The 25,003-nt window shown below is 52.7% G+C and overlaps 1 protein-coding gene and 1 pseudogene across 2 annotated transcripts in view; one reads left to right on the forward strand and one right to left on the reverse strand.

Moving 5' to 3' along the window:
- RTN4RL1 (reticulon 4 receptor like 1) overlaps positions 1 to 25,003 on the forward strand; it is a 67,754-nt gene that overhangs the window by 39,536 nt on the left and 3,215 nt on the right. The gene's annotated exons all lie outside the window — the stretch shown is intronic.
- Positions 4,716 to 7,795, reverse strand: LOC109460276 (small ribosomal subunit protein eS10; annotated as a pseudogene).

Raw genomic sequence — 25,003 nt, forward strand, 5'->3', positions numbered from 1 at the left:
CTGAGCACTGACTCAGTCATGCCCTCTGTAAAATACTGAGGGCCCAGAGACCATGCAGAGGAAGGAAGGACTGAAGGAAGAAAAGAAGGAAGGAAGGAAGGAAGGAAGGAAGGAAGGAAGGAAGGAAGGAAGGAAGGACCCCCAGAGAGGGAACTTGTGCCTTCTGCTCTCCTGTCCTTGTGAGGGTCTCTTCCAAAATGAAATTAGGCTGGCCTGAGACTTCATTTAGCCAGTGGGTTGCAGTGGAATTGAGGCTATTCCAGTCCCAAGTCTGGAGAGGGCCAGCAGCCTCCCTTTTGTGGTTTTGGGAGAACTGAGACACCATGTAAAAAGTCTGGCTACGCTGCTAGAGAGACCACGCGCAGAGACCTCATGGAGAGGGAGAGAGGCCCAGGTCTTCCAGAATCTTATCTCAGTTCACCCAGCGCCTGCCACCATCTGACTGCAACCACATGAGAAACCCTAAGCGAGAACGACAGAAGAACCGTCCCACGGAGCCCAGTCAGCCCAACAAGTCATGAGGTCACAAAATGGTTTTGTTTCAAGTCCTCAAGTTTGGAATGGTTGGTTACCCATGTCGAAATAAATGGACACTAACCAAATGAGAACAGGTAAAGGCTACTTATTCGGAACTTACTATTCAAGGGAGTCAGCCATCATCACCTACATGTTGGCAGAGGCTCAAAGGCAGGAGGAGGAGTGGCAAGGTTTACAGTAGAAGTAAAGGAAGGCTTCAGGTCTGCCCTGATTGGAGATCGTTGGCAGTAGGGAGATGGAGGCGGGCCAACTAGCACGGAGGGGACGTCCTCTGTGATTGGTTAGGGGACCATATTTGGTTTTCTTTGCTTGGTCCAAAGTTGAAAGTGAGGACAGAAATTAGGGAAGCTGATCAAGTCCCGGCCATTTAGGGCTGATTGTCACAGGGGTTACTGTTTGGCTTCCTGGATTTTTTTGCTAGAGATGTGGTCTGATTTCCTACAGGTTTACTTCCTACGAGAAGCAGGCTGGCTTCTTGGGATGGTTACTGTAGATAATGGGATGGTTTCCTGGGCTGGATACTGCAAATTGGGGGTCAGAGTTCTTTTTTTCTGTGTGGTCTGGCATTGCCTGTTGTATATTTAGACTCTTACATAACAATAGATACCTGCGTGCAGACTGACAATTATGAGGCCATGTTGAAGGAACATGAAGGTCCAAAGTGGGGAGGATCCCATCCAACCTGTGCCAGTTTGAAGACAGGTGGGAATTAGCAGGAAGATGACGTTAAGGAGGGGCATCCCAGGCAGAGGGCTCAGCATGGTCTGAGGCCTGGAGAGGGAAGAGAACAGGGCTTGTATGAAAGGCTGCAACAGGCTGACCTGGCTGGGCTCCTGGGAGGCGGTGAGTGGTATAACTTAGGGCCCAGGGCCCTAGACAATCAGACATCCTCCTGAAAGAAGGATCACAGATGTCCGGAGTGATACAATCAGAGCTGAGTTTAAGAAAAACTCCTAGATGGAGAAGATGGAGAGGGGCAAGGGGGAGGGCAGGAGATTAGTGAGGGGGCAGCTTTCGCATGGGGCAGTTCCAGAGATGGAAACCATAGGATGTTATGAGCTGGACTGTAGGGAAGAGGAGAGGGGCAGAGTTCAGGTTTGTGCAGACTGGAGAGTTGGTGGTCACCAAGAAGGTGACCCAGGAAGAGGGGAGGCGGTTTGGAGGGGGTGATATTTATTTTGGGAATGCTCAGTGGGAAGAGTCTGGGAAATTCCAGGAAACATGGGTGGGAGTCACTGGAGATTCAGATTTGCAGCTAGGAGAGCTCTAAAAAGAGGATGAATTTGCATGGGTCCTGGTGGCCCCAAGGACCTTGGGCCCCAAGGCCCCAAGGTGGATAAAATGAGGTGAGGAAGAGGTGCCCATGACAGGAGCTGAGAGGGAATGTGGAGTAGACCCACACTGGAGTCCACCCAGGAGAGAGTCGTGTCAAGGAAACTTGAGGAGGAGGAGACTGCAAGGGGCGCTCTGCCCCAAGGGACAGGAGAGTTGAGAGGGACTGGAAGCTGTTGGATTTGGGCATAAGCAGGGCATTTGCCAGTGAGAAGTGGGTAGACTTCCAGGTGCAGGGGCTTGAAGAGAAAAGGAGAGAAGGGAAAGGAAGTGCAGGGAGACAGACCTTTCACGCCGTTTGCCTATGAGGGGAAGAGAGAGGCAGTAGCTGCGGGGAGATTTTGGTTAGGCACCGTTTGGTTTTCAATGGGAGAGACTTGAACATGTCTACAGGCAGAGAGGGAGCAGTCTACAGCAGGGGTGGAGAACTGAAGACGCCGGGAGGGGGGGCACAGCAGACAGGGAGGCAGCTGTCAGAAACCTCTGCCTCGGGCAGAATCAGACTGCAGGTGGAGCTGTGTTGGCCCACACAGTGGTTTTTTTTTGGTAGACTTTGCTGCCAACCAATTACATGTAAAAATCCTGATTCCCAGCCTCTGGCAAAACCCAAAGACCTAATAACCTAGGGCCCCTCTTTCAGCAGGGGAGCAGTACCCGGAGCCTGGGGCTATCCAGATGGGCCTGGCTTCCAGGTTGCTACCTGCCCCTTCCTACCTGCCCCTCTCACCCTTTGCAGTGTCCTGCTTGGCCCCTGAAGGCACTTAAATGGAAACCTTGGGTTGAGGAGAGAGGAGAGGGTGGGATCAGAGCCAACCTCAGGCAGAGGCTGAATGCGCATGCTGAGAGGTGAGGGGCTTAGTCCTAGAAGCCAAGGGCAGGGATTGAAGGAGAAAGGGACAGGTTGGACTGGCCGCTGAGCAGATGGGAGAGGAAGCCGTGAAGATGAAGAATGACGCTGGGGCGGCCGCAGTGCTGGGACCAGCTAAGACTGAGAGCCAGGGACCTGCAGGGGCTCCAGTTCACACCCCTGGGTGAACAGAACAGGGACTGGAGAGGGTGGAGGGGGCAAAGGAGCCTACTCTGTCTTCCAGGAGCTTCCGCGTCCAACTCAGTGTCCCTTGGCTCTGTTAGTGAGTGTGTGCAGTCCCTGAGACTTGGGGCCACACAGATAGGGCCTCACAGACACGCTGAGAGTCTCCACCTGGCACAGCGAAGCAATCAGTCCAGGGGAGCCTTTGTGAAGTTGACGCGCTTCTGAGACTCCAGCTCCTGTCCTCTGTGGCAGACGGTCAGGAAGCACACTTCCCCCCCCCCCCAGCCCCCAATCTGTCCTCCTTCTAAAGACTCCTCCATCCGCCCCTCTGTGGCTTGGGTCTAGTTCTATTAGTCACCCAGGGTGGGGCTTGCTCCTGAGAGGAGAGGGGTGTCGCTTCCAGGTAACAGCTCTCCAGGCACACCTCAAGATTAAAAACTTTGCATCACACCCTGTGCGGGAATGCTCTCCTCTTGGTCTTCCTGGGAATTGTGTGCGGCTTGGACACGTGTCGCTGTATCACTGAGCTGGAATGTAATTAGGCAATGTTGGGGAAAATTCCGCCTATCTCCCGGGAATGCTGGAATAATGAGCCATCACGAGGACCGAGGAAGCTGGTGGGGGCTGCTGACCTGAGCCAAAGGCTCGGATCACTCATTAGCTCTGGAGGAGCTCCTGATTTGTTCCTCATCCTGGCTGCGCCATTGAGCTGGCCCCATTCTTGGGCAGGAAGTGGAAGCTTTAGCAGAGAGTCTAAAAGGATGCTCTGGGCTTTGAAGCAGGAACACGAACATGTTGTCCCTTTCTGGGGGTGAGGGGGGAGACAGAAGCCACAGTCCTCCATGGTGGTGTGTGTCCCTGAGGCCTGGAGTGGGGGCAGAGTGTGGCAGGGGTCTTCACCAGGAGAGCCAACTGGGAGAGACCCAAGGCCAGCTCTGCCCTGTGCACCCTTGAGGATCAGCTAGACCCACTCAGAAGTGCTCCCAACCCACCCTCCTATTCCGTGGGAAGAGCACTGTGTATCCCTTCAGGGGCTCCTGGCAGGTCTCAGAGAAGAGACAAGAGTGGCCCAAGCCCAGCCTGCCCAGCAGTCCCATGACAGCTCCTTCCTTCTCCATCAAACGCCCAGCCTGTCCCCATGTGGTGCCACCCATGGCTCCCTGTTGCAGGGATGGCATGTTTCCCTGGGCAGCCCCCTACTGCCCCCACCCCCCTTCCCATCCTCAGACAGATTCCTCCGATTGGCTTCTGTGGCCCCATTCTGGCCATCCTTTCACCAGCCACTCAGACCCTTCTCCTAGTGTAACCCTGTCAGTTCCTGGCACCAGAACTCCCTACACTCCTCATAGATGCCTTGCTTCTCTCTCTCTCTCTCTCTCTCTCTCTCTCTCTCTCTCTCTCTCTCTCTCTCTCAGCTCTTCCTTCTTCTGTCTCATTTCTTTCACCTCTTCTCTCTTCCTGTCTCCCTTCTCAGGTCTGTGGCATTTCAGTTTGCGGACCTGCTACACCAACTCTCCCATTGAGTTCTATGTGCTGTCTACTCAGAGCTCTCTGCCTCCTGGGGCTCTCAAATTCCTGGGCATTCCCCCTGCCACTGCCCCTATTCCCCAGGGGCTACAGGGAGCTATGTGTGGGCCTGCTGCTCCTATGAGAGCTTGGGCCACTGGAAGGCAGCCCCCAGGTCCGTCCTGCCCACAGCTGCGTCCACAGGTCCTGTGCTGCACCTGGCACCAGACAGGAGCTCCAGCTGTGCTGTGTTGGAGGAAGGAGTGAATGACAGCGAAGCCCTTCCCCTGCTTCCACCCCAGGCCACACCCCTTCCTAGTGGTGTCTTTAGGACCTTTCAGGGCGCATCCTTCAGTGTGGGAATCACTGGTTTTCTAGCTGCGTTCATTTGGGGGAGCCCTTTGAGGGGTGTCGGGACTGGTTTTCTCCAAGCAGCACCACCCTGTGGAGCGCTCTGCTCTGGCCCTCTTCCTGTTCTCTCCCCCAAAGGCATGGGGCCAAGGAGATGTCCCCACCTGGAGCCCATGCCCATCACTGCAGACAGTTCTGTTCAATAGAAATGTGAGCTGCGTGTCCTTTAAACTTTCTAGTAGCCATTTTAAAAAAGTAAAAAAGCAACAGGTGAAATTCGTTTTAAAATATTTTTATGTAACCCAATATATTCAAAAATATGATCATTCCATCATGTAATCAATATAGCAAGCATTCTTTTTTCATACTAAGTCTTTGAAATCGCCACATTTCCAGTCTCCAGAAGACTTCTTGGGTAGCAGTTGCTACACTGGACAGCGCAGCTCTAGACCACATGCTAGGTACTGAGACCTCAGAATTCTCAGCTCAGAGGCCCCACCTGCTTCCAGGGCTGCTTCCCCGTTAGGACGCCCAAGGGAAATTGTACCCAGAAGCTTGAAGGGTGGGAAGGGCCAAGAACCAGGCTTGCCTCTGAAGAGGGAGCAAATACCCTACAGATTTGTTTTCCTTCTTGGCTCAAAATCCACTCTGATCTAGAGGCAGGGGTCATGGGAGCCACGGGCACAGCTCAGGAGCACAGCAGGGGGCCCTTGGGGTGGTGGGAGGCTGGGGTCCCTCAGAGCAGCCTGGACAGGCCCAGCCGTCCGAGGGGAGAGAGGGCAGGACTAGGTCCACAGACAGGTTAATGGCTCCTGCCTTGCACACAATTGAATTTGCCCTCATGAGCCTCCCAGCTTTGGGGAAGGGCCTCTCCTCCGGGACTCCGAGAGCCACAGGGCGTGGGTCAGTCAAGCCTGATTTGATCAGGAGGAATGAAGGATGCAAGCTCACAGACAGCCCAGTGCCCAGAGGGGCCGGTGGCTCAGCCCAGAAAGATAAGGCCAGGGAGGGCCCATGGGGGCCCTAGGTCCATCCTAGCTCTGGCCCCCCCATCCTCAAAACACAGTTGACCGTTGTCTATAATAAACATCATCATCTCCTCCTACTTTGCCCTCTCTCTCTCTCTCTCTCTCTCTCTCTCTTTAAAATTTTATCTTCTGGCCACAAGTTTGATCAACACAAAAGAATCCCTCCAGCTTTACTGAGGTTGTTGACCACGTCCGCAACCAAATCCGCCTCTGAACTGGAATTCCGTTGCTCACCCAGCCCCAGCCTCACCTGGAGGCAGCGCTGGTCTCTGGGTGTCTCCGTCAGCTTCCCCTCCTATGAGTCTTGCAGGTCGATCCCCCTCCAGACCTTTGGGCCTTGGCCTGCCAGCCTCAGGCTGGGTGCAGCGCAAAGTGACAGACGCGATTGGGGGGGGTCCAGGTGGAGGTAGTCACAGAGATACTGGATGCCCCGTTGGTAAGGTGGCGGTAGAAGTGTCCCCAGACAAACTGTTGCTTCACACAGCCTGGTGATGGAGAGACTGGCACATTTTTGTCTACCAGCTCGGGGTGTTTAGGCATGTGCACGTCCTTCTGGGCCACCATCATTCCCCCCCTTAAAAAGGAGATCATAAATGGCAATCTGGTTCTTCTTGGGTGTCAACATGTGGGTGTGGAATGGCGCGGCTGTATTTTCAGATATGTGGGGAGGGCTCAGATTCGTAACAGGCCACTGACCCCAAACCAAAGGGCTGGGGCCTTCGCACCATCATCTCCTACCACTCTTCCCACAAACTAGAGCTCCAGGGCCAAGCAAGGAGGCAGCTGGGGCTGAGGGGGTTCTTCCCTCAAAGGAAAAGCATGCAAGCAGGGTGCACTACCCCTAACCTCCCCCAGAGGGTCCCTACCATGCAAGGGCTTCATCCTCTGCCCTCTGTCTTTGGGATGCCCATCTTCACCAACAACGCCCCACTACCCCCCAAAGTGTGTCACCCCTTCCCGGGCACCTCTCAACCTCTCACTGCTCAGAAATGGGCAGCAGGGTGTTGGGGAGACCCCCCCCACCCTGGGGAAATGTGGCAAGTAAGCAGGTGAGAACCCTATCTCTCTTAAAGGTGGTTGCAGAATGACTCAAAATCAGAAAACTTGGAACCAGTCTGTTTTCCTTTGTGTCTGTGTGGGTGTTCAGCACGTGCTAGGACCAGGCTGGGGGGAAAGAAACAAACGAAACAGACTCCGTCCTTTCTTCCCTCTCAGTACTTCGCATCTTGTATCAAACCCAATTCCCAGACATATGCTGTGTCTCCCCTCCGAAGGAGTCTGGGGAAACAATTAGGGGACAGATTGCAAACTAGAAGAGAAGACAGCATAGGACTCCAAAGTGGACATGTCCCCTCATGCCTCCAGGCCTTTGGCCATGCCGTTCCTCCCCCTTGCAATCCCTGCCTTCTCCCCCACCCTGCAAATGCCAGAGGAGCTTCTACTCACCCTTGGAGGGGCTGCCTTCCCTCTGTGACTCCTCCACTCCCTGGCAGCACTGCTGCTTCCTCCCTTCCTCAGCCGCGTAGTCGGCTCCATCACAGCGACAGTGCATTTGCTCATTCGATCTGCAAATAATTGCTGAGCGCCTCCCAGGTGCCTGGCACTGTCCTGAGGCCTGGGGACACTGCAGGGAAGAAGCAGAAAGGGGAAAGACAATAAACATGTAAACAAATAATTAAACAAGTACTCTCGGGGAGTGTTAAGTGCTAAAAGGGAAATAGAGCAGAGTGCTTATGTAATCAAGAGTGACTGGTGCTGGTGGGGGGGGCCTCTGCTTTAGTCAGGGAGGTGGTGTTCTAGCTGAGGCTTGAATGCTAAGAAGGAGGTGGTCGTGCGAGGGCCTGGGGCGGAGTGGTTCATGCAGGAACAGTCAATGCAAACATATCATATCCTTCCATTTGTATGAAATATCCAGAATAGGCAACTCCACAGAGACAGAAAGCAGATTAATGGTTGTCAGGGACTGGGGGGTGGGGGGAGGATGGGGAGTGAGTGCTAATGGGTATGGGTTTTCCTTTGGGATGATGGAAATGTTCTAGAACTAGATAGTGGTGATGGTTGCAAAACATTGTGAACGTACTAAATGCCACTGAATTGTATGCTTTAAAATGATTAAAATGGTAATTTTATGTTTAGTGTATTTTTACCATAAAGCAGAGAACTGCCAAGGTAAGAATGAGCTTGCGGTGGTCCAGGAGCAGAAAGGCTCATGGGGCTAGTGACAGGGAGAATGAGAGAGGATGGCGCTGGAGAGGGTGGGGTCTGGGCATGAGGACGTTGTGGATTGGTAAGGAGTTTGCGTTTTATTCTGGTGCAATGAGAAGCCACTGGAAGGTTTCAAGCAGGAAAAGCTACATGATAACACTTACTGTTTTTGAAGATCCTTGGGGCTGTGGTGAGGGCCATTGATGGTGATGGGGCTGAAGTAAAAGCAGGGAGACCAGATAAGCGGGCCATTGCAGTGGCCCAAGGAAGAGATGATGGCAGCTGGGACAGGGTGTGGGCAGTGGGGATAGAGTGACATGGACAGATTTGAGATCTATTTTGAAGGCAGAACCAATAGGTCTTGATGGATTAAAGGGAAAGAGACTAGAGGAAAGGGAGGAATGGAGAATGCCAAGTTCATTTGCAGAAAAGTCTGAGCAACCAAAAGGATCGAGTTGTTTACTGAGAAGGGGAAGTCTGTGTGGCAAACACCTTCAGGACGCATTGAGTTTGTTCACATGGTAATGTCAGGTGGGCAGTTGTGTGGGCTGGTCTGGAATTCAGGACCAAGACACACATGTGATGTTCCTCCCCATGGAGATGGTATTTAACACCTGGGCCTGGGTGAGCTGCCCTGGACGTTGGTATAGTTGTGGAAGAGAGACGGTCCCAGGGCTGAGCCCTGGGGAATCAAGTGTGTAGACATCAAGCAGAGAGGAAGAGCAGCCAGCAAGGCAGGAGAAAACACAGCAGAGCCCCCGTCTCAGAAGTGAAGAAAGTGTTTCCAGAACGGAGGGCCAGCTGTGTCCAGTGCTGCTAAGAGGTGAATAGATGGGGACAAAGGAGCCATTGTCAGAATTTAGCAATATGATTAGAGGTCGTAGTGAGCGCCCAGCACATAGTAGGTGCTTATGAAAAGGTCGGCAGACTTGAAATGATCGTGTTCTGTCTGCACTGTTGTGGCATAGGCTGCCCAGGGCATGAGGGTTTTAGCTAGAAATTGGGTGTCAAGGGGAAGTGGCCAAGGGGCTTGGGCCACCAAAGAGCCTTTGTCGGGAGGAGGCTGAGGGAGTCTGGGGGCCCAAAGGAGCACAGGATTCCAGTTTGCCCACCGGCACATTTTGAGAGGGCCTTCCCTCCACTTTCTTTTCCCTTTTTCCTCTCAGGAGGTGATTCATATTTCAATATATTCCAGCTGAAAAAAAGGATCAGATTTTGAGCAGGTGGTAAGTCAGTACATGGAAATTTGATATATTTTGACTAATGCAGTTTGAAATTTGGAAACTGCAGACAATTTTATTCAAGATCCATTTTTATACCAACTCATTATTGGGGGGAAAAGGCAAGATTTCAGGTTTCTGGGGGAGGACGTGTGAACCCAGGCCTGTCACCACCGAGCCCCGCTAAAGCTTGACCTCGCCGCTGGCCTGCAAGCTGCCTGCCCTGCCTCAGCTGCCAAGCATTCCTGCCGGAAAGGCTTTCTTTAGCAACCTCTTTCAAGTATCCCCCTGGGGTTACTAGTCCAATTTAATGTGACCTTCAGCCCCACCTCTGTCACACCAACTCCAGCAAATCCCTGGGGCTGGCACTTAAGACAAGTTTTGTGATACAGACGATGGTATTACACAGAATTTCCACTTCCTTCCCCATCTGCCTTGTCCATTTTCCCAGTCTCATGAGTGTGAAGCACAAGAGGAGGAAATAAATAATGAACACAGCGAGAGGAATGAAGTTATTGGCAAGGGAGCAAGGATACTGTTCACGGAAGGTGGGGGAGTTGCCTGTTGGGTGCTGGATGGGGAGAGGTTGGGAGAGGGTCTCTGAGGGGGCAGCAGCCTCAAAGGACAGAGAACTCTCCTCCCATTGTTCAAACCAGATCCATCTTGGTTTGAATCTTGGCTCCACCATCTCGGGCAAATCACCACACTCTGTTGAGCCTTATTTTTCTCACCAGCAAAATGGGGATGTGAATACCTTTGCAATAAGATTTTGGGGGGAGCATTCCATGAATGTATGTGGATGCTCCCAGATGGGTAGGTCTGGCACACGGCAGAGATTCAACACACATCGACCTCCTTCGCTTCTCCACCCCGGAGCTCTCCTCTTCATACCAGGCACGTGGCTCTTGTCTCTTTTGTGCAGCTCACAGTCTAGTTGGGAAGACAAACAGAGGGAAAAGGTCAAGTCTCTCACAGTCCCCACGGTTGGTGATTTTCTGGGTGTTGAACTTAAGACTTTATGGGGGGGCTGGCCTGGTGGCTCAGGCGGTTAGAGCTCCATGCTCCTAACTCCGAAGGCTGCCGGTTCCATTCCTACATGGGCCAGTGGGCTCTCAACCACAAGGTTGCCAGTTCAATTCCTCGAGTCCCACAAGGGATGGTGGGCAGCGTCCCCTGCAACTAAGATTGAACACGGCACCTTGAGCTGAGCTGCTGCTGAGCTCCCGGATGGCTCAGTTGGTTGGAGCGTGTCCTCTCAACCACAAGGTTGCCGGTTCGACTCCCGCAAGGGATGGTGGGCTGTGCCCCCTGCAACTAGAAAACGGCAACTGGACCTGGAGCTGAGCTGTGCCCTCCACAACTAAGACTGAAAGGACAACAACTTGACTTGGAAAAAAAAAAAGTCCTGGAAGTACACACTGTTCCCCAATAAAGTCCTGTTCCCCTTCCCCAATAAAATCTAAAAAAAAAAAAGGCTTTATGGGCTAAAGTTTTCAGAAGGTGACTTGTCATTGTGCATCAAGAGGAGTTTGACTTGGGGCAGCCAGTTAGCTCAGTTGGTTAGAGCACTGTGCTCTTAACAACAAGGTTGCCGGTTCGATCCCCACATGGGCCACTGTGAGCTGCGCCCTCCACAACTAGATTGAAACAACTACTTGAGTTGGAGCTGATGGGTCTTGGAAAAACACACTTAAAGAAAAAAAAAAGTCTGACTCAGTGAATCTCTGATTTAGGGAAAGAGAAATTTGGACAAAGCTTTATGCAGAAATATGTTCATCCCGATATTATTTAACTTTAATTTAACTGACTCTTAAAAGAATGAAAGAATCGATAGATACATTCACAGGGTAGTAAATCAAAAGTTCACCTGTCAGTCCCTGAGCTTCCAGTAACTCTCCTGGGAGGCAACTAATATTACCAATTTTGCCATGATAATTTGTTAATAGTAAAAAAATGAGAAACAATCTAAATATTTCACAGATAAATAAATTATAGTCTGTTTATAGAGTAGGATACCCTGCATTCTCTAAAAATCATGCCTGTTAACCATACCGTTCTTTTGTTACTTAACTGAGTGTTGCCTCTGGCCTCAGACCCTTAGCATATGCTGTTCCCTCTGCCTAGAATCTCCACCCGCCCCAGTGGAGACCTTTTCAATCTTTGAACTCCCACTTTTCCCACCCCCACTGGCCAGAGGAGCCCCACAGTTCTCACAGCTACCTGGATCTCTCTCTCTGTACTCCCTTATGAGGTGCGATTTTATATCGCTGTGGCTATTTGATGAGTGTTTCCCGATCAGACTGTACTCTCCTGGAGTGTGGGGTCACTCTGCCTGCTGGGCGCCCATGGCGGCCTAAGTATAGAGCCTTCAGATGCAGGCACCTGGAGAGCTGCTGAATGAATGAATGAATGTTCTAAGTTAAGCAGAAAACACAAGATACAAAGCTGCCTATATGGCATAATTCCAATTTTTATTGTTTTAAATAAATTTTTTATTTAAATTTTATATATCCCTACATAAATGGAGGACGTATTACAAGAAAGTACAGCATGGCACTGTCAATGGTTGTCAAGGGTAATGGGACTGTGGTGATTTTTCTTCCTTTTTATTTCTATACTTTTTTTTTTTTTTACCATTGGCAAGTATTATTTTTAAATTGAAATAAATGATGAAGAGTGACCTTATGGGGGAAAATAGATATTGGGGACCATATTGGGAATGCCATGCTGAGGGCTACCTGGGCCAAAGCCCCCTGGCTTCGGGCCAGAGGCTGTCATGTGCCGGTGGCTGACCATAGGTGGGTCCCTGCAGAGAGTCCAGGGCCCAGACCAGCAGGGAGGAGGAAGCAATTCAAGGCCTGGGACCTGAGATCCTCAAATGGACTCTGCAGGGTTTTGTTTTGGTTTTCTTGCATGACTTATTTCTTGTATTCAATAGTAAATGCATACATCAAAATGTATGTATGTATAAGATATAGAGAGTAAGAAAATGAACATCCCTGAGCCCATTGTTTATTTTAAGACACAGAATATCAGCGATATATTCCCTACAGGGCATCTTAAGTGGCCAGTCAGGAGAGATTCTATAGAGGGGTCAAAAGAGGGGTCTGGGAGGCGAGGCCTGAAATGCCTGGTAAACTCATTTATTCTCTTAGGCATGAGGTGTCTCCCCTGAGGTGTCCAGTGGGTCCTCTGGCAGCTAAAACTTATTGTACAACTACATTTACTCGCAATAAGGCCCCCTCAGCTAACGAAAGCACCAGGTTTCTTTGCTTTTGGTTAGAATCACATCAGCTACTTCATTCATTCACTCATTCATTCATTCACTCATCGACCAGATATGCATGGATGAGCTCTATGTACCAGGCCCCCACTGGACACTTCAGCAGTTCCATATCTCTGAGGGTGGAAACAGGTAATTTTAAGGGAGTGGGCAGTGCTGTGAGAGGAGGGAGCGCTACAAGAAGGGAACACTGAGGATGGTGGAGGTGCTAATACGGAAGGCGGAATCTGGTGAGGCTTCCTGGAGCAGGTCCTGTCTGAGCTGAGTCATGCAGTTACCATCTAACATACATTAGACTTCTTTGGTTGCAAGCAAGAGAAATCTAGTCTGGCTAAGCAAAAGAGGAACTCATTGGAAGGTGTGTTAAGACAATTTGGGCTGTATGTAGTTGAAAACCCAACTCAAAATGGGTAAAACAAGAAGAGGGCTTATCTTGTCATATACCAAAGAGTTTGCAGATCCCAGGATTGATTGGCTTATTAGCTCAATAAGGTCATTATGGATCCAGGTTCTCTCCATCTTTTTGCTCTGTAGTCCTTGCCAAGCTGGCTTTGGCCTTTCGGTTGGGCCCCTCATGGTCAAAATATGGTGGCTCAGCAGACCATCTTTGTGTCTCATTAGTTAGAATGGAGTCACATGCTCCTGTCTAAACCAATCACTGACAGTGGAGTGAAGACACATTCCCTGGGCTGGGCAGAAGCCCAGATCCTCTAGAGTATATGGCTGCCTGATAAATGAAGGATCCTGATAGCCAGGAAGAAGGGTGTTGAGGGGACCTCTGCAGAAAGAAAATGGGCCCCAAAGGAGAAGCTGAACAGCCCACCACTGGGGAGGGCAGGAAACAGGGTGGTTCTGGGTGGGTGGGTGGGGACTTGGTACAAACAACTCCTGGGGCTGGATCCTCAGAATGGCCACACCTGGGTGCAACAGCTCCAACCCAATCACTCTACTTCAAGTTCAGGTTCACCTCTTAGGATAGAGTCTCATTGGCTGAGTCTGGCCACTGATTGATAGCCCTGCCTCCTGAATCACCTGCTGAGGGAACTTGGGGAGCTGCTCTCTCAAGAAGGCAGGACAAGAGGAGTGAGAAGCCCCTGAGCAGAGATGAGTGAGGGAGAGTAGATAGAAATGGGGGGGAACAGGGCCAGACCATGATGGGCTCGGACGCCATGCTCAGCTGGAGGGGACCTCACATTAGTAAGGACTCTTATTTGCAAACAATGGACACCAGCCTTGACTAAACAAAAAGCAGATTTATTTAAAGGATATTTGGTAATTCGCAGATTTTCCAGAGGGTTGGGGGCTCCCCAGGCAGGAGCAGCGCTCCAAATGAAGACAAAGACACCTCCACGCTTGCACGGCCAATGTTCCCACCACAGCCACTGTCCCTGTTGGTTTTGCCACTGCTGCCATCCTTGAAAGCATAGATCCTGCTGGGTCCCTGCTTATTTGCATCACTAACTCCTCGTTCTGTGTCTGGGGTAGGTGTGTGGAGTGGTTGAGTCCAGGCTGTGGGTTTTGCCCACGCTGCAAAGGAGGTTTCGAAAGTGAGGGCTTGACCTTTCTAGGTTTGACAGGGAGGGAAAGGCTCACTTACATAAATTGGGAGATCTCCCAAAATACAGGAAGAGGGTTTAGTGGCTAGGTTAAAAAAAAAAAAAAAAAAAAAAAGACAGATGTCCACAACATACAATCCTGAAGTCATCTGGGGAAGACTGTCAGCCCTTGGAAGCCAGAAACTGGGTCTTTTGTCCCCAGAGCCCTCCCGGCATGGTGCCTGGCCCAGAGGAAGGGGTGGAGTAAATATTGGCTGAGCTAATGCCCTGTCAGCATTAGGGGAGCGACATGAGCAGACTTAATTGGAGGGGCCAGATAAGTCTAACCATCCAGCAAGAGGGCAGAGGCCGGAGCAGTGGGCCCTGGAGACCTGTGTTTGTGAACACCTACTTCCTGGTCCCCACAAACCTCTCCTGTGGCTAGGGTAGCTTGATTTCCCAGCACTCGGAATGCCTGATGCACTCGTCTTCTCTCTCTACAAACTCTCACCCTCTTCCCTACCTTCACTCATGGAGGAAACAGGAGCTCTCAGGGGCCAGCTCCACCCTCTCATCTGCACTCGCTGCATTCCCTTCTGTGACAGCTCGGGAGGTGTGCCTTCGGGAGCTCTGGATCTCAGGGTCTTTGGCCCTCTCACTCCTACTGCATCAGGTGTTTTTTTTTTTGTTGTTGTTGTTGTTGTTTGTTTTCTTTTCTCTCTTTTTCCTCCTGAATCATGCTCATGAGCATGCAAACAGACTCTAGTTTCTGCCATCTTTAAAAATGAACAACCTCCCCAGACTCTGTGCCCCCTTCACAGCCAAGCTTCCTGGACGAGTAGCCTTTGGGTACCCACCAGTGCTGCTCCCTGACTCCCCTGGGAGTTTTCTTCCCTATCCCATTGAGGACAGGCTGGGCCACGTGACTGACTTTGACCAGTGAAACATGAGCAGGAGTGACACGTGTCTCGTGCAACAAAAGCTATAAGAGCCAGTAAGTAGCTGGCCATGTCATGTGTAGCTGGCAGCATTCTGGGTGGAGGATGTGCTCTCCCCCCAGGTCCCTGAGCAGAGCCTCAGCTGTCCTGCCTGCACGAGAAACCAGCCTTTGTTGTCAGCCATTGGGACTCTGGGGTCACATACCCATCAGCATACCATAGCCCGTCCTGACGGATAACAGTGCTGTTTCCTTTTCTTCATATCCCATTCACTTTTTTTTTTTTTACATTTAAAAAAAAATTTATTTTTCAATTGTAGTTGACATATAATATTATATTAGTTTCAGGTGTACAACATAGTGATTAGACGTTTATAACTTTATGAAGTGATCACCACGGTAAGTCTAGTACCCATCTGGCACCAAACAGTTATTACAGTATTATTGACTATATTCCCTGTGCTGTACTTTACATCCCTGTGACTGATTTTGTAGCTGGCAATTTGTACTTCTTAATCCTCTTCACCTTTCCCACCCATCCCCCCAGCCCTCCTCCCAGCTGGCAACCATTAGTTTGTTTTCTGTATCTATGAGTTTGTTCCTGTTTTGTTTGTTCATTTATTTTGGTTTTTTAGATTCCACCTATAGGTAAAATCATAGGGTATTTATCTTTCTCTGTCTGACTTACTTCACTTAGCATAATACCTTCTCCCATTCACTCTTCACCAATCGGTGACTTCTGCCCCCACCTTTTTACCTGAAACGAACTTTCCAGCATCACCAATTACCTCCATGGTGCCAAATCAACGGGATACTTCTCTGCCCTCATGTAAACTCTCAGCAGCCCTCATCAGGGCTGATTCCTCCTTCCTTTTTGAAGCACTCTTGGCTTCTGCACATCACACTTCCTGGCTTCCCTCTGATCTCCTTGGCCATTCCTTCTCCTTCACATTCCTTCAGAATTGTTGTGTTGCCAGAGGCCTCAATCTTCTTTCTTCTCTCTCGACTCTCATGGGTGACCTCATCCATTCCCATGAATTGAAATACCATCTCTATGACAATGATTCCCCAGTGTGTGACTCGCCTCTGGGCTCTGGTTTTGTACATTCAGCTGCCACCAAGTAAACATCTCTATAAGGCTCCCCAGAGCTCTTGTTGGCCCCTGTGCCTGCTTGCTGAGGCTCCTTCAGTCTCCCTGTACCCTCATCCTCTCAGAGCCACCCCGTGGACCTCCCATTCCCCCTCCCTCACACTGGTTTATCTGTGTGTCCTGTCAGTTCTATATCCCAGACATTTCTCAATCTGTCCTCTGCCCCACATCTGTCTCCGTGGTCCCTACCCCCTCCAGGTCACCCACATTTCTCACAGATAATAACCACAGCCCTCCCTGCCTCGACCTCTTGCTCCCCCTCAACCCATGCTCCAGTAGCAGTCCCCCAAACCCAATGTTGTCGCTCCTACTTCAGGCTCTTCAGTGGCTTCTTGCTACACCCAGAATTAGATCCAAACTCTTTATTGAGGCTTTTAAGGCCCTGGAAGGCCTGCCTCTTGCATTTCTGACTGCATCTCCTGCCCCTCTTCCTCTTCCACACCAAGTTCAGCTCTGTCCCAGGGCCTTTGCACCTGCTGTTCCCGCTGCCTAGAAAGCTGTTATCGTATCCTTTAGGTTTCAGCTCAGGTGTCACTGCTCAGGGTGGCCCTCCATAAGCACACAAACTAACGTCAGTCCTTCCGCCTCAATCTTAACCCCACTTTGTGTCCCCAGCACCTATCACCCTTTGTCAGTTTGAACTTGTCTGGTATCTTCTGTTTAATCATTCCCCCCTGCCCCCACCCCCAGAATGTAAGTTCCATGAAGGAAGGAGCCGTGTCGCTTACTATTGCAGCACCAAGTATGGAGCTGTTTCTCGCATGAATGAAGGAGCTGGGAGACAGGTTCAGAACAGGGTGATCAACACCCAGATGTGAGTTCTGAATGCCTTTCAATGACAACAAGAAAGGGCTGGCTATTCCAGGGACTAGGAGCAGGCGCTTCTGGTGGGGACTTCTGGACCTGCTTATCAAAGGTTGGGTTTCAGCTCCTGTTTTGTGTCGCCCAATGCGAGGGCTGTCAGGATTTGGTGGAGCCCCCTGGCATGCATCTCAATGGACACTTGCCCCTGAAGACAGTCCCACCCCCACAGAGGTTTCCCTGCCCCACTGAACACACCTAAGATACCTGTGGTTTCAATTGCTGGTGGGTCCACTCTTTGCTGTGGTTTGGGAGGAAGGACGAGGTGGGGCCCAGAGCCTTCTCAAAACCTCCTAGGAAGAGCTGGCTCTAGAGGCCCTTGGCTCTCAGTCTTGGAGTCTGGGGTGCCATAACCCAATTTCTGGGGCCCCCAAACCGAAGAGCAAATTTGGGTAACAGGGAACACATTGGATGAGCCTCATGGTGGAGGCTTCACAAGGTGAAGATAGAGTCCACATGCCCTGAGCTTTCTGCAGACAGCTGGCAGCTCCAGATGGGGATGGATGGACTGGGAGAAAGGACAATATAGGGGAACCCTGTCCCCATCTGCTGTTCCCTGGGGGCAGCTGAGGCCTGGCAGGGAACTTGAATTTGGGGTTGAGCCCCACCTCAGAGTCTAATCTCTCAGGTCCTTCTGCCAAGCTGCTTAGGTTGGAGCACCAGGGTGAGTGGGGCGAAAGCCAGAGTCCCTGGGGGTTGGGAGACCTCAAAGGGGGTGGGTAGCAGCCCCCGTTGATAACAGTAACAGAAAAACAAATCATCACCCTTGGGGAGCCCCTCCTTGTAGCCCCCCTGGGCTAGCAGTTCAGGGGCACAGCCTCACTGCCTCCTTCCAATATCCAGTAAGGCAGGTGCCCTGACCCCAATTCTAGACTAAGAAACTGAAGGCTTGGAGGGTCAGTGACCTGCCCGAGGTGGCCCAGCTGAAATGTGCTCCCTCTGGGCTGTTCGGAAGCCCAGGCAGTTGTGGTACAGAGCTGCCCGAGCTAGCCTCCCACCCCACCCCTCCCTACACAGGGACCCCCTGCAGTGAGGAGGTGGTAGACACGATAGGCACCAGAGGTTGATCCAACAAGACCCCCTGAGAGCTTGGCAGCCCAATTAACCTGGTGTTCCCAGCTGGGCCTGCTCAGGAGACTGGGCACAGCAGATGAAAGCTAAAATGTTATTCCAATAAGGGGCTGCCCACTTGCCAGCTGAGAGAGAACCTGGTGTGCTGAAGGGACTGGAGTGGGTACATAATTTAGCATGTCAGGAGGAGAGTGGGAGCTAAAGGCAAAGCCAGAGTGAGCACTGAGATAAGACAGGGACACCACAGGCCAGGGGTGGTGCACCTCTCTTCAGAAGAGGGCCCTGCCCCCTCGAGGATGGAACTCGGGGATGCTGCAACAAGAAAGGGCCCGGCTGCTAGCCCCCTTGATGGCCTTCAGAGACAGATCTGTGCTTACATATGCCCACGTGTGTACTCAGATCCATGCATGCATGCGTGCACATGGCATGTGCACACACATAGATAAACACACAGAGATGCACGTGTACGCGCATAGACAGCCTCCGTCTGAGCCCAGAACTGCATGCAGGCTGCAGGCACTGGGCCTGAGGTGCTGGTGTCTGGAGAACATTTATGCTTCATATGCTTCATTTATGAAGCTTCATATGCTTCATTTATGCCTGCCTGTTTGTCCCCTCCTCCTATGCCCAGAGATTTTTTTTTTTTCTTTTGCGGGGTTGGGGACACAGTCCTGGCCCCCAGCTAGGGTGACTAACTTGTCCTGGTTTGTTTGGGACTTCCAGTTTTGACACAACGCCTGCGTCTTGTGAATGCCCTGAGTCCCAGGCAAACCTTCACTGGTCACCCATCCCCCTTTCCGACCTCAGGCAGGCCTGGTGCACGTCCTCCCTCACTGTCTGTCACCTCTGTGATGGCCTAGGGGACCTCTGGAGGGAGCCATCCTGAATCTGCTCTGACCCTGGAGGCCTCAGTACTAATAAGAACCACTATGTTTATGGAGCACCTACTATGAGCCAGGCCCAAGGGTTTTCTTCTTGAGTACCTACTGTGTGCCAGGCACTATTCTAGGCCCTGGAGGTACAGCAGGAAACACACCAGACAAAAATCACTGTTCTGGCAGGAGACAGAAAATAAGAGACATAAATAAATGATATCATTTGTTAGAAGAGGCTGAATGTAATGGGGAAAAGCAAACAGAGAAGGAGCCCATTTAAAATTCTGGGGAAGGGGAGGTGGTGAGAGACCAGAATGGTGAGGTGAGGAGCTCTGCAGATATCCTGGGAAGTGCTCCAGGCAGAGGAAACAACAGCATAGGCACGGGGCTAGAGGCCTCTCCTGTGAGAGAACAGCAAGGAGAAGAATGAGGCTAGGAGAGGCAGCGAGGGGGAGAGAAGGAGGAGAGGCAGCAGCCTGGGGCAGAGGGCTTCTGGGCCATGATAAGGACTTGGAGGTAAGGTAAGGGCTAATTGAGTGTGATGGCGGCCATAGAGGGGCCACATGCTCTGACTCACGCTTTTACTGCTGTGTTAGCAGAGATGTTGGGGTAGAGGTGGGAGTATGGGGACCACTCAGGAGGTGATTGTGCTGGTCCACGGGAGAGATGATGGTGGCCCAGACCCAGATCGAGTTGGTGGTGGGGAGAAACAGATGGATTCTGGGTAAGTTCTGAGGTTGAGCTGACAGGATTTCTGGCAGATTGGGTGTAAGGTGAGAGAGGGAGAGAGAGGAGTCGATATGACTCGGAGGTTCTTGGCCTGAGCATCCAGAATGAAGGAACTGCCTTCTCCTGAGATGGAGGAGGCTTGTGGGGGGGAGAGCAGCAGCTCAGCTTTGGACAGATTGACTTTGACAGATGGAGATATGGAGGAAACAGGTAGATATAGGCATCTACAGACAGAGTAGGCCAGGCTGCAACTTTAAAGGATTATACCCATTTTACAGGTGAGGAAAAATGAGGCTCACATAAGCAAAGGACATGGGACGGACCCAGGCCTCTCTGGCTTCTAAGCCTGTGCTCATCCCACTACCCTGTGCTGTGGGACAGGGAAACACTGGCTGCCCTGCCCAACCCCCCATGTCCAGCAGTGGGTGCCAAGGAGGGAAGTCCAGCTCTGCCCTGGCTGGCTTCCTTGTCTCCAGGGCTGGGCCAGGCTGAGGAGGTGGGGATGCCCACTAGGAAGTGGCCTGTACTTGGGTGCAGCACAGAGGGACAGTGCCAAGTGGCCTGAGGCGCCAGTAGCTCTTGGAGCACAGGCGGCCTGGCCTGAGGCCATTATCTGACCAGCAGAGCCATTCGGTTAGCATCGATTGGCTTAGAGAGGAGCATCTGGCAAGGCTGGGGCGAAGGGGAGCTCTGCCCTTTTCAGGGGGAGGGTGGGCTGCAGAGCCAGAAGAATTGACCACACAGCTGACCAGTCTCTGAGCCCAAGGGAGCTCCGTGGACCGACCCAGGCGCCCATGGGGATGCCAATCCGTCAGGGCTGCCCCTGTGCAGGTGTAGAGAGGAGGACCCCCCTTTGGGGCCACCTGGTATCAGACTCAGGTCAGGAGGAAGCCCGAGACCTTGGGGCCAGGGAGGGCTGACCAGCCGCCAGATGAGGCTGCCCTGCCTGCTCCATGCTGCGTGGAGGTCCTGGATTCAGAGTCAGTTGGGTGAGGCCTGCTCCACTGTCTGGCTCACCAGCTGTGTGGCCTTGGCCAGCCACTTCCCTCTGTGTGCCTCATGTCCTTTCCCATGAAATGGCACAGCACCCACGAAGGTGTTGTAAGGATTCCATGGAAAGAACCTGGCACAGGCTGAGGGCTGGGTTCTCCTTGCTTAGTTCCCTTCCTGCTGCCAGGGGTGGGGAAGAGGTAGGGCCCCTGCCACATTGGTCATCTAGCCTGGGACTGGGGCAGGGCCCTTGTCAGTGCTGGTCCCAGTGGGGAGCTCTCTGGCCTCCCCAGTCCTGGGATCCTCCCTCCAACTGAGATGGTATTACAGCCTCTTTAGCAGCTCTGGCTACTTAGGGGCTGAGAGGGAGGGGCTGCAGTACGGTGGGGGCCTGCCACCTGCTTCCCTACCCCAGTGGCTTTGCACATACATTTCCTCTGCCTTGAATGCCCTTCCCACCCATGCTGCCAGGTCCAGCCCCCATGGGACTATTCATAAACACATCCAATGAATGGGCTGCTGAGTGGACTGGATTACATGCCTGCCCATGCTCAGGACACTCACTCCTGACCCCTCAGGTCCCTGCCCAGCAGGTGAGGGGTTTGGGGATTTGCAGGAAGGAGGACATGAAAACAATACCTGCTCTCCACTTCTGTGCATCTTCTATGCTGGCAGGGGAGCAGAGGGCTTCATGAAAGAGGTGGCACAGGGGCAGCAGGATCCTTCCCTGAGCTTCCTCCCTTCCCCCACCACACCCCTAGGTACCTACTTTGGGCCCAGCACCTAGACAGACTGCCCAGTATTGTGAAACCCCCCTATCTGCTAGTTCACGAGGACCGCTCAGTTCATCCTGGGCCCCTTCCTGCCCTGGCACCCTGGACACTCCAGGACTCAGGCAACAAGTGTTGAATGGAGGAAGGAATGAATGAGGCTGCAGAGATGCAGGTGAACTCAGATACGTGGGAGGCCAGATTTGGGAGCAGCTGAGCAGAACAGTCAATTGGGTGCATGTCCCTGGGGAAGGAGGAGGAGTAGAGCCTAAGGTAAGCCAGAGAGTGGGGGAGGCCCAGCCTTGCTTTCTTCAGCCCCCTCAGGCAGAGCAACCCCTGTCCCAGCCAGGAGGGAGTCGAGGAGGCTGATGGGAGGGGATGCAAGGCTCCTCCACGGAGATTTGAATCCCTGCTAACTTGCAATCTTAAAATGCACAGCAAAGGCACTGGCCTCCTTGTGCATTAATCAGCAATCAGTGGGTCGGGGTTCCCATGGGCCTCCTGGAGGGGGCACAGGAGTCTTGGCAATGCAGTGCCAGGAACTGGGCAGGGTGACACTCTAGGGCCAGGGCACTGTTGGCTCAGGCGGGGGGTGCCAGACGTAGGTGGGGTTGGCTGGAAGGGCTGGTCCAGGGCCTTGAAGATGGGACCAATTTCCAGGGTGGAGAAGCAGACTCAGTTGAGACTCACCCCAGTGCCCCGTGGGAGTGGGCAGCTTCCGTGGCATGGGTCCCCTGGCATCTGGGTAGCACTGAAGGATGGAGAGCAGCGCTAAGCATTGGTTGGACTCCCTGCCTCCTTCTGGGCCCCTGTCATAAGAAGGGGATGGTAGTTCCTGGACCGGGTTCCGCCTTCACCCCATCCCCTGTTGTCTGACCCCTCCCACCTGCCGAAGTGTGTTCACTTGCCAGCTGCTAAGCTCATACCTAGATCTTTAGGCAGTTGGCTTTTTCACCCAAACAGGGTCTTCACCTGGTTTCCCCTGTGCCCCAACCACCCCTGGAAGCACCTGTCTGAGGGAAGGATGTGGCTGTCTGTGCCCCCCCCCGCCACACCCCAGCTTCTCTGGGGATCATTTCAGAGAACCTCATCCCAGAGCCTTAAGAAGACAAAGCCACGACAGCCGGCTCTGTTGTCTGCCCCTGCCCCAGGTCGGGACAGGTGAACCCTTCACTCCCCACCCACAGGGTAGTTCTGAGGATCAGAAGGGCAAGAACAGAAGAGCTTTGTCAACTCCATAAGCTGTACAAAAGTCATTGTCAAGTGGCATTAGTGCTGAGCTTGCCCCAGCTTACCCCCATCCCCATGGTGAGCGGTGAGCATCTCACTGCTGCCACACTTAAGGGAAGGAAATGCCTTTGTCTTTGCAGGACCCTAGAGGTGTCCCACAAGCACAGATTTGTGGCCATGGCCCTGACTCTTCAGCACAGAGAGCACCATGAACTCCTTTGAGCTAGGAGGGGACCCTGGGCTCCCTCAGAGTGGCCAGGTGGAGGCTGCCTCCCTGGGGCAGAGTTCCTGGAAGACAGCAGCCTGGGCAGGGGTGAGGAGTGGAGCTGAGTGAGGGGGAAGGCAGTGTCCGGGCTCTGGAAGGTGTGGCTAATATGGGTTGGGCCCTCCTCCCAGCCCTGGGTGTTAGAGGTTCAAGGCAGCCCTGCAGGCTCTCCAAGAATCAGCTGGGTTTTGGGATCCAGGCTCCTATTCCCTCATACTCCTGCCTCCCCCTGTGGGGCTGGGGTCCCTAGGCCAGGTTCAGGTGGGCAGTGAGGGGCTGGAGGTCAGATCCAAGCCTCCACGTGGGAAGAAAAGGTGGCATGGTGGTCATCTACTCACATTACAGACACAGACAGCGAAACAGGCCGAGGAGGCACCAGCCTTGTACCTGGCCTGCAGGTTGCAGGCTGTCCAGTGGTCATGACTAAAGGCACTGCAGAGGCTGCATAGAGCATGGCCTGGCCCAGAAAGGGTCCCCACAGCTGCACTGCCACCACCACCAACACTGAGGTCATAATTGCTCTGAGATTGCAACCGAACCCAATTATGCAAAAACCAAATTACGTGCGATGATTTTTATGTGTTGGAAACGTTAGGTCGAAGCGGGGTGATTACAAGGGGACGGGAAACAGCTGCCACTCTCTGGGAGCCCATAACTTCCAACAGCTGGGAGCTGTCACTTATTTACAATACTGTTTCTGCCAGAAACGAGGGGGGTGGCAGTTGTGGCTAGGCCGGCCTGAGCCTGGGCAGGCAGCTGGGGCAGCGGCAGACCTGGGAGCCTGGCTAGGCAGCCATCGTGAGGCTGGGAACAGGGCTGGCTGGAGAGCGGCTAGGAGGGTTGGTTCTCTCATGCTGCACACTCTGGGCACAGCTGGCAGCAGGAAGAATCGGCTGAGCTGCCCTATGGCCCCCAGCTCTCGTGAGAAGCCTGGCTGGCCAAGCTGGAAGGGAAGGGCAGGAGGCCAACTCGGGCAGTGACGAGCCTGGAGCCTGTCCCCCCAGCACCGGCGCGCCTGCCAGGCCACCAGGGGCAGCTGCGACCCTGGAAAAAGGCAGGTAATGACTGTCGTCCATAATGAGGCTGCTCCGATAATGAGCATGGGGCTATTATCTGACCACAGGCTGGACACATCCGAAAATAAATTATTTTAAGGATCCATTAACGAATGCCTAATTAATGCCCAATTAGAGGGAAGCTACAGAGGAAATGCTCGGGACAATCACAAGGCAAGGCCTGGTTTGCAGCCACAGCCTGGGAGCTCGAGCCAGTGAGGTGGGGAGAGGGGAGAAGCCAGAGGTGGGCCTGAATGGGGGTGGGGAGAGGGGAGAAGCCAGAGGTGGGCCTGAATGAGGGTGGGGAGAGGGGAGGGACTACAGGTGGGCCTGAATGGGGGTGGGAAGGGGAGAAGCCAGAGGTGGGCCTGAATGGGGGCGTCTGGGGCCTTCATGGGCCCCAGAGCCCATCAGCGCTGGTGCCTCCCCCAGTCCTTTGAACACCTGTGTCCTCTCAGTACATCACAGCTCAGTGAGGGACAGTGATTACTATTTAGAAATGAGGAAACTGAGGCACAGAGGGGTGTCACATATTTGAGGACATGGGAGGCACTGTAAATGAGACATCTTTTGAGATGAACTTTGCTGTCATGCATGCATGCCTCTCTTGTTTGGGAGAATAATTTAAATAAAGAGACTCTGGACCCCATATGAGATACTGACTTGGGTAGGTGTCTGCACCACTATTTACACAGATAACTGTGAGTAAGTGACAGAGCTGGGACAGGACTCAGAACTAGCTGCTTTGTGACCCCCACCCAGCAGGGCTGACAGAGCCTGAGGGGGTGAGACTGGGGTGTTTGGGAGCGTACTTGGGGGAATGGCTAGGGCGTACTAGGGGGAATCAGAGCCTTCACTCCAAGCTTACCTCACAGCCCAGGCTGGGGATTGAACCCCCAGTAGAGGTGGGGTGCCAGCGTGTGGAGAGCTAGATGGTGGCCTGGCTTGGGTCTGACCCCTGCCTTCCTCCTATCAAGAGCCAAGCCCTAAGGGGACCACCATCCCAGACAACTGAGGGGAGCAGACAAAACAGAGCCCCA

The sequence above is a fragment of the Rhinolophus sinicus genome, linkage group LG15, assembly GCF_036562045.2.
Source record: "Rhinolophus sinicus isolate RSC01 linkage group LG15, ASM3656204v1, whole genome shotgun sequence".
NCBI lineage: Eukaryota > Metazoa > Chordata > Mammalia > Chiroptera > Rhinolophidae > Rhinolophus > Rhinolophus sinicus.